This window comes from Tupaia chinensis, unplaced genomic scaffold, assembly GCF_000334495.1.
Source record: "Tupaia chinensis unplaced genomic scaffold, TupChi_1.0 Scaffold144982_1, whole genome shotgun sequence".
Taxonomy (NCBI): Eukaryota; Metazoa; Chordata; class Mammalia; order Scandentia; family Tupaiidae; genus Tupaia; species Tupaia belangeri.
In genome coordinates this window covers 1,966,806-1,976,921 of record NW_006204841.1, presented here as the reverse complement: position 1 = coordinate 1,976,921, position 10,116 = coordinate 1,966,806, and the positions used below count along the sequence as shown (strand labels likewise).

At 37.0% G+C, this 10,116-nt stretch overlaps 1 non-coding gene across 1 annotated transcript; it reads left to right on the top strand.

The window, feature by feature from the left end:
• Nucleotides 1–5,560: 5,560 nt before the first annotated feature.
• On the top strand, nucleotides 5,561–5,767 carry LOC114005948 (small nucleolar RNA U3). Its single transcript, XR_003547738.1, has one exon. It is a non-coding gene; the product is annotated as a small nucleolar RNA U3 (small nucleolar RNA).
• The last annotated feature ends 4,349 nt before the right edge of the window (nucleotides 5,768–10,116 follow it).

Genomic DNA, 10,116 nt, shown 5'->3' with positions numbered 1-10,116 from the left:
CCTGAGAGGAGAATGGAGGAGAAGGGATTGTGGTGTGACCATCCCCTCTGGGGGGTGATTTCTCACTTTCTGTCTCTATGTCTCTCTCTGTCTGGCGAGCGCACATGCCCTATAGCGAAAACCTCTCCAAAAATAAAAAAAATTTTTTTTTAAAAATGAGAAGCTAGTTGCTAATGATAATGTATATAGTAATATCTTCATCTTGACTGACATGCATGATACTTGTGTTGGAAAAAGAAATGTATACTGTTAAGACATGATTAAGTGTAAATAAATTTACAAATAAAAATAAAATAATTATTATGAATAAATAAAAATTATGAAACTCCCCAAAAATAATAATTGAGATATACTAAAAAGTATTTGTCATTGATTTGAGTGCGTATGCCCTCCAAAATTCATGTTACTTAATCCCCATTGTAATAGTATTAAGCAGTGAGACTTAAGACAGTCCTTGGCCTAGTGGTTAAGGTAGCTAGATCCCACATAGCCAACTCTTTAGTTTGAGTTATGGACCCAGAAGTTCAAAAAACACCTAGTCACATGAGCATGTATGCCCAAACTCTCAGAAGGAGAAATAAACGGAGAAGGGACTGTGGTGTGATCATGCCCTATCATGAAGGATGGGATGTTTTCTTATCTCTCTCTCTCTCTCTCTCTCTCTCTCTCTCTCTCTCCCCTCTCCAGTAAGCATGAATGCCTTCTGGCAAACTTATTTAAAAAAAAAAATAATGAGACCTTCTAGGAGGTGTTGATTAGATCCTGAGGGCTCCTCCCTCATGAATGAGATTAAGGCCTTTAGAAAAAAAAAAAATGGCTTGCCACAGAGATCAGTCCTCTTGCTCTTCTGCTCTTCTTTATTTTTTTTTTTTAATTTTCTATAGAGAATGTGTACATGCCAGAGACAGACACAGTGTTGAGGGTAAGTGAGAAAGCACCTCTCAGGGGGTATGGCCACAAGGCAATCCTTTTTTCTCCATCTCTCCATTCTTTCAGGATTTAAGAGTATACACACACGACCAGCCAGCAATTTTTTCTATCGACTGGATCTAGAACTCAAACCACACAGTTGACAATGTAGGATCCAGCCACCCTAACCACCATGCCACCAACCCACATTTATCTTCCATGTGAGGACACAGCAACCCTCCTTTCTGGAGGATGCAACAACAAGGCCCCATAGTGAAGCAAAAAGAGCAGCCCTCATCAGACATTGAATCTGCTGGTTCCTTGATCGTGAACTTCCCAGCATTCAGAACTATGAGAAAGAAATCTCCAATATTTATAAATTACCCAGTTGTGGTATTTTGTTATAGCAACACAGATAGACTAAGACAGTCACTTCTCTGAAATTCAAATTTAACTGGGTATTCTATATTGTTATATTGTAAATCAGGCAATTCAATCAACAATGTCTTCTGCTAGTTGTTGGACTTGGGTAATTTTCCCACAACTCTCAACTTCTCTTCTGTGATTGTAAACTGAAGTATAAGGAGGAACTGATCAATGAAAGGGAAATGAACTTGGGTGCATAGCCTTCAAAGCAAAGAGAACAACATATGCAAAGTCTTAAAGATACCTATTGACAAGCATTTAATTAGGCTGAAATAAAGAATAAAAGAAGGAAAGTATACACCCAAAGTCTTTGGACCTTTTCAGGTAATTGAACTTCATCCCAAGAACAGTAATATACTATGGGAGAGGCAGGTGTAGATTAAACACAGGAATGATATGATCCATTCTGTAAAACAGAAAAATTCCTCTAGCTATAGTGGAAAAAAAAAAGATAGAAAGAACAAGACTGAAGATAGAAAGACGAGTTTTGGGAGTTGTTGCCATAATTCAGTCAAAAGATGACTTTAACTATGAATAGATCACAATTCTTTTCTGCCTTAATAAAATGGAGAAGGAAAAGATTAAAAGGATCCTGAATCCTGAAATGGGGTGATAGAGAAAGAGACAGCAAGAACACAGTTTCAGTCTCAGACCTGGCGGCTCAAAAGTCTGGCCATACGCACAGGTGCATACATATGCACGATCCCATGAGGAGAATGGAGAAGGGATTATGGCATGGTCAACCCCCCGACCCATGGCCCCAGGAATGATTTTTCACTTTCCCTCTCAGTTTCTCTGTCTCTATCTTTCTCTCTCTGTCCAGTGAGCATACATATTCTAAAGCTAAACACTCTACACACACTCACATACACACACACACACACACACACACAAAGTAGTCATGAGAGAAGTTCATAGTAACTAGTACTCACAAGAAAAAAAAAATAGAAAGGTGGCAAAATAGACAACCTAACAACACATCTTAAGGAGGTGGAAAAGCAACAAGAATACACCAAAAAGAGAGAGAGAAAGAGAAAAGAAACAATAAAGATTCAAGCAGAAATAAATGAAATAGAGAATAAATAAAATATACAGGAAATAAGTGAAACTTAAAACTGGTTCTTTGAGAAGATAAACAAAATTGACACACCATTAGCTAAAGGAGTCAAGAACAAAGGAACCAGGTAAATAAAACCAGCAATGAAACAGATGTACAGGAATACAAAAGATCATGAAAGAATACTATAAGCAACTATACACCTACAAAACCTAGATGAGATGGAAAATTTTCTGAACACATAATTTACCTGGATAGAACCAGGAAGAAATAGCCCACTCTAGCCAGGAGCCAGGATAAGCCAATCAGCAGCCATCTATACTTGAGTCCTGAGCAGCTCCATTCAGGGATTTCCACGAGCGAAGACCCTTTGCCCTTATTTATTTATTTATTTATTTATTTAAACTTAGTTCTCTGCTGCCCTTTTGTCCTTCTAATTCTTTCCCCTGTCCCCATAGGCTAAGCCAATCAGCAGCCATCTATATTTGAGTTCCGGATGACCTTATTTGCATGGTGCACTAGCACACCATGCAGTTTTCATTTTTTGTCAAATTTTTTCTTCTCTTTTTCTTATTGTCTTGTCTAGTTGGTTTTTTTTTTCTTTTCTTTGGTTTTCTCTATTTTCTTTCCTTTTCTTTTACATTTCTCAATTTTCTACACACTGATTTTCTACACAGGTCTAGGTGCTCAGTAGCCAAATATCTGATTATTTTAGGGTCAAATTAATCCTTAATTTTCATTGAATCAGCTGTGCAAAGGGAGAGAAATGGTACTGTTTACAGACTGCAGGACATCTCCTTCTGCCTTCCTCTTATTGCTCAGGTTGAACTCCAAAAAATAGGGGAAAAAAGTATAATTGATCAAATGACCAGAAACCACTGCAGAGGCACAAGAAATATGAGAAACCAAGAAAACATCTCTACTCTAATGCAAAATAATAACTCATCTTCTTCCACAAAGAATACAAGGAATCTCACGGAAATGTCCGATAAAGAATTTGAAATATTCATAGTGACAGAGCTAACAGATATGCGAAAGAATAGACACAACAAACTCCAAAAGATGCAGGAAAAACGAGACACTGCTTTCCAGAAGGTGAGGAAGTTCTTGCATGATCTGAAAAAGGAAATACACATCATAAAAAAGAATCAAACAGAATTGTTAGAGATAAAGGCTGTAATACAGGAAAGCAAAACTTCCATTGAAAATATCAAAAGCAGATTAAATCATACAGAAGACCGAATCTCAGTTGTAGAAGATAGAATCTCTGACCTAGAAAAAAAACACAAGAAGGATTGAGAAAATAACCCCAAAAAATTAGAATAACATACGAGTAACACTAGATACCATTAGACACTCAAACATCCAGATAAGTCAGTATCCCAGAAGGTGAAAACACTAATCAGGGTATTGATAACCTATTCCATAAAATCCTGGAAGAAAATTTTCCAAACCTAGAGAGGCACTCAGATATTCAGACCCAAGAAATACAACAACCCCCACATAGAATCATCCCAAGATCTTCCCCAAGGCACACCATACCCAGATTAGCCAAAACCACAGGCAGAGATAAGACACTAAAATTGTCAAGAGAAAAACATCAAGTTACTTTCAAAAAATATCCCATCAGGCTATCGTCAGACCTCCCATTGGAAACAATGCAAGCAAGGAAAGAATGGGAAAATATATTCAAAGGGTTAAATAAAAAACACTTTCAACCAAGAATACTATACCCAGCAAGATTATCTTTCATATGGGAAAAAAAGAAGGCAAAAACATTCTCAGATAAACGGAACTTGAAATAATTTACCAACACCAGACAAGCTCTTCAAGAAGCTCTGAAGGGAGTGCTATATCAGGAAAACTAAAGTCGGATACACAGAAATAAGAGTACAAGAAACAACCAAGAGAATGCCTACCTAACGGTAGGGACAAATCCAGAGTCGAATGTTAACTTCCAGAGTTTAAATGGAAAGATCAGACCAGAGTAACACTGCAAATTCAACAGAAGAGAGATTAATCTGAACTAGTAAAATAGAATTTTTTTTTACTTTAGACTAAAACATTACTGATTTTCTTTGATGCTTTGATTTCCATATTTAAGGATTTTTGCCTTCTCTTGAACTGTTGATAGGTTCATCTACCTATTATTTGAACTGAATCCTAACCTTTTTCCTGGCTTTAAGTTTTAAGCAAATTTCTCTTAACATTGTTTGATTTTGATCTATTAAAACTAAAACATTTTTTAACTTCAAAAATGCATTAAAAATACCTATTAATACCTATATAATGACTGGAGTAAGGTATATAACCTCAGAAGGTGCTACTTCATAGCATTTTCACTTTACTCACTGAGGTTTATGCCTAAAGTCAGACGTGCATTCATAAATATGAATATATATCACCTGCGCTTGCTATTGAAAGTCTTTAAATTGATTAAGATTTTAGTGAATCAATAACATGTGAAAAAAAAGGCACAGAAAACAACTTATATATATATATATATATATAAAATAGAAAATTATTTGTTAATAGTTACATATCTGGGGAACCAGCAGTTAGCATAATGGCTATGTCGCTGGACTCCCATGTAGTCAACCGTGGTTCGCGTCCCGGACCCAGTGGCTTAAAACTCACGCCGGGCGCGTGTGCGTGCATGCCCAAGATCCCGAGAGGAGAATGGAGGAGAAGGGATTGTGGCGTGACCATCCCCCCTGGGGGGTGATTTCTCGCTTTCTATCTCTCTGTCTCTCTCTGTCTGTCCAGCGAGCGCACGCGCCCTATAGCGAAAAACCTCTCCAAAAAAAAAAAAAAATAGTTACATATGTGCTAATATCCTTGACTGAACCAATATATGATGTATACTGGATGGAAAAATCTCATTTTGTATACTGTATTGATGTACAGTGAATGACTGCAAATAAAAAAAATTAAAATTAAAAAGAACCAGGAAGAAATAAAAAGCCTAAATAAATCAACAGCAAGCAATGAGATTGGATGAGTTATACATAGTCTTCCAACTTTGAAGAGCTCAGATCCCGATGGCTTCATTTCTGAATTCCACAAAGCATTTAAAAAACAGAATCAAGAGGAAGAAGAAAGAAGTAAAACATTTAAGAGACCCAAATGGAAAGAAATCAGTTGACTGTAATGGGTATGGTAAAATCTTTGACTAAACTAATATAGTGCATTCATGATGGGAAAAAAAATATTAACATCTTCAGGAAAAATGTTTTTAAAAATATCCACAAGGAGAAGGCGCAGCGTTCTCTCCTGAGCGTGAAGCCGGCTCTTCGTGTCGCTTTACTGCGACTGCCTTTTGCCATTGATGATCGTAAAAAAAAAAAGAAAAAGAAAAAGAAAAATCTGCATGGATCTCCAAAATTTTGCACCAAAATAAACTCATATTTTTTCATTCCAAGAAAGAAAGAGTTTATCTCAATTCTCCTCAAACTATTTCAAAAGATCCAAAAGGAAGAAATCTTCTTCCCAAATTCATTCTATGAAGTTCCATCACCCTAATCCCCAAAACAGACAAGAACATGACAAAAAAGAAAACCATAGACCAATATTCCTGATGAATACAAATGCAAGAATTCTCAACAAGATACTAGTAAACACATTAAAAAGACTGTACACCATGACCAGGTAGGCTTTATTCCAGGGATATAAGTAATCAATAAACAAAGCATTAAATGTATTTCATCACATCAACAGAAGGAAAGATAAAAACCACATGATCATATCAATCAATGCAAAAAAACACATTTTATAAAATACAACATCCTTTTATGATTAAGACTCTCAGAAAAATCAGCGAAGAAGGGCATTTTCAATACAATAAAATCCATATATGACAAACCCATAGCTCACATCATATTGAATGGGGAAAAGGTGAAAGCTTTTCCATTACCACAGTTCAAGTTCTGGACCTGATGGCTTAAAACACATGCCAGGCACATGTGTATGTATGCCCAAAATCCTGAGAGGAGAATGGAGGAGACCAGATTGCAACATGACCATACCACTGAGGGAAGAGGGGGTGATTTCGCTCCTTCTGTCTCTCTGTCTCTCCCTGCCAAGCACACATGTCCTACAGCAAAAATCCCTAAAATTTTAAAAAACAAAGAAAAAAAAAAAACCTGAAACAAGACAAGGCTGCCCACTTTTCTCTCTCCTTTTCAATATAGTACTGGAAATCCTAGCCAGTATAGTCTGACAAGAGAGTAAAATAAAAGTCATTAAACAGAAAAAAAAAAAAAGTGAGATTATCTCTGTTTGCAGATGACATAATTACATACATAGAAAACCCAAAAGACTAAAGTGACAAATGAATACAGTAAAGTGGCAGCATATAAAAACATACAAAAATCCCCAGCATTTTTATACATCAACAATGAACAGATTGAGGTAGAAATAAAGAAAGCAATCCCATTTCCAATTGCCACAGACACACACACACACACACAAAGGGATACCTAAAATAAACTTAACTAAATAAGTGAAAGAGCTCTATAAGGAAAACTATTTTAAAAAGTAAAAGTAAAATTAAACATGATACACAAAAGTGGAAAGACATCCCATGTTCCTGGATTGAAAAATTAATATAATCAAAATGCTAATTCTACTCAAATTAATTTAAAATTTCATTGCAATTCTGATCAAATTACCAAAGATATTCTTCACAGAAACAGAACAAGAAAATCATAAAATTGGTCTGGAATCATACATGGCCCCATATCACCAAAGCAATACTGTACAAAATGGAGGCATCTCATGTCCTAATCTCAAAATATATTACAAAGCTGAGATAATCAAAACAGCATGGTACTGGCACAAAAACAAGCATGTAGACCAACGGAACAGAATAGAGAACCCATAAATAAACCCCAAAACATATACCTAACTAATTTTTGACAAAGGACATAAGACCATCCAGTGGGGAAAAGAAAATCTCTTCAGCAAATGGTGCTAGAAAAATTGAATATCCACCTTCAGAAAAAATGAAACTAGATCTCTCACCATTAACAAAAGTTGACTCAAAATGGCTCAAAGATCTAAACATAAAACCTTAAGCCATAAAACTATTGGTGGAAAACACTGGGAAACTTGGACATATTGGGATAGGCAAAGATTTCTTAAATAAATCCCCCAAAGTACAGACGACAATCCCAAAAATAGACAAGTGGGACTAAAAAAGTATAACAAGCTTCTACACAGTAAAAGAAAAAAATTAGAGTGAAGAAACAATCTTTGGAACAGGAGGATATATTTTCAAACTGTCCCTCAGATAGAGACAGATAATCAAATACACAGGGAACACTGGTAGCTTACTCACAAAATAATAAACAATCCAATTTAAAAATGGGCAAAGGAGTTGAACACACAACTCTCCATGGAAGACATGCAAACAGCCAAAAAGAAAATATGAAAAAAATGTTCAACCTCACTTATCATAAGAGAAATCAAAATCAAAATCACATGAAATATTGCTTAACACCATTCAGAATAGCTAAGATTAAAAAATAATAATAATAAACAATGATAGGTACTGATGAGGCTGTGGTGAAAAAAGGAACCCTCCTATATGCTGGTGGTAATGTAAATTAGTACAGTCACTGTGGAGAACAATAAGGATACTCCTCAAAACCTACAAGTAGAACTATCACGGGACCCAGCAATTCCACTCCTGGGTATCTACCCACAGGATAGGAAAACAGAAGAACACTTGCACATCCATGTTTACGGCAGGATTATTTGCAGTAGCTAAGACATGGAAACAACCTAAGTGCCCAAGAACAGAAGCCTGGAAAAACTGGGGTACAAATATACTATGGAATACTACTCAGCTATAAAAAAAATGAAACTCTGACATTTGATACAAAGTCGACAAATATGGATGATTTAATGCTAAATGAAGCAAGCCAGACTATGAAAGAGAGGCATTGTATGACCCCACTTAATATATACCAAATGTCTGTACTCTATGGCAGAAACTAAAACGTTGGAAAGTATAATAGCAGGAAGGGTAACAGTAGATATTCAAGACAGTATAGGAGAGTGGTGGGTAACAAGAGAGGGAGAGAAGGGATCAGGGAGAAACAAAACCATTTAACAGACATAAAAATGAAAAGTTACCTATTGATGATAACGTGTATGATAATATCTTTGACTTGACTGGTATGTACTGCATTCATGCTGAGAGAAACCATTTTTATGCTGTAAATATATACAGTGATTAAACATAATTTATTAATGCAGACAACTTTTCAAAATAATTTAATAATTAATAATTTTTAAAAAATCTAGGAGCAGAACTTTTAGGAATAGCTGAATTCAGGATTATAGCTGATATTATAAAGACCAGGCTTCTTTCATTCTCCACCTCCTGGTTCTAATTGCTTCTGTGCTGACTCCCTTATCAAACTCCACATTTTAACAACATGGCTGTAGAAGCCCCAGTCCCATAATTCTTACAACTCCAAGACCAGTGGAGATGAAGACTTGCTTTAAGGCTGTGGTCCTAGGAAATAATTCAGGGCATCTAATGAATATGGTGGAATCCCATGATCCTGAGTCAATGTGTCCAGGTCTGGAACACACAACAAGGGTTGAGTCACCTCTTCTAGGACCTCATGGACTGAGATGGGGAGGAATGACCCCAAACAAAATCTGAGGGCTCTTCTGAGAAGCAGGGCCAATGGATGTTAGGCAGGCAAAATAATAAAGTTCCCTACATTCTGATTAGCTTCAACTTTGGAAACCCAATGTGGAGCTGAAGAGGAAGGTTCAGCAAGAATGCTTGACTGAAGAAAGCTTAAAAGCTCAGTTGGTTCATCTCACTTATGGCAAGAGATGGGTGATAATCAGAATATTTAACAACCAGGATGTTACAAAGACTGACCACCTGGAATAGATGTCAGCTGGTGTGTCTGTCTTGGGAACTGGTACCTATCAGCCTTGCTAGGGGAGGTAGTGCAATTTGTCAGGCTGGGATAGAGAGATTGGATACTTCGGAGTCTCTAGGCCAAACAAAATGGAATGCTTTAAGGAAAAAGCTTAAAGAAGGAAGAAGAGAAATCGAAAGAGGGAAGTACAGAGACCATCTTACATAACTAATCCTTTGTAAGTGACTTTAAAATATTTTAAGAGTAGTATTTTTTTTTGAGAGGTTTTTGCTATAGGGCACGTGCACTCACCAGACAGACAGAGACAGAGAGATAGAAAGCAAGAAATCACCCCCCAGGGGGGATGGCCACGCCGCAATCCCTTCTCCTCCATTCTCCTCTCGGGATCTTGGGCACGCACGCACACATGCGCGGCGTGAGTTTTAAATCACCGGGTCCGGGACGCGAACTGCAGTCGACTACAAGGGAGTCCAGCAACACAGCCGTTAATGCTAACTGCTGGTCCCAAGAGTAGTATTTTTTTTTTTCCATCCAAAATACACTGTGCATTGGTTCAGTCAAGCACATCAACATACATGTTCTCAGCAAGTAATTTTCCAATTCTTACATCCTGCATACCTTGCCCTTTATCTTGCCATCCCTGATTCTCCATCCCCCACCCTCTGCCATGTCCCATCTTCCTCCTCCATTGTCCCTGGCATCCATGGTTGCCCTCCATGCCTTCCTCCCCCCATTCAATTGTTCTGCCAATGAACTTAATTAGTCTAAATATATCCAATAGCTAGCACAGCTGACACATACCTATACATGAACCTA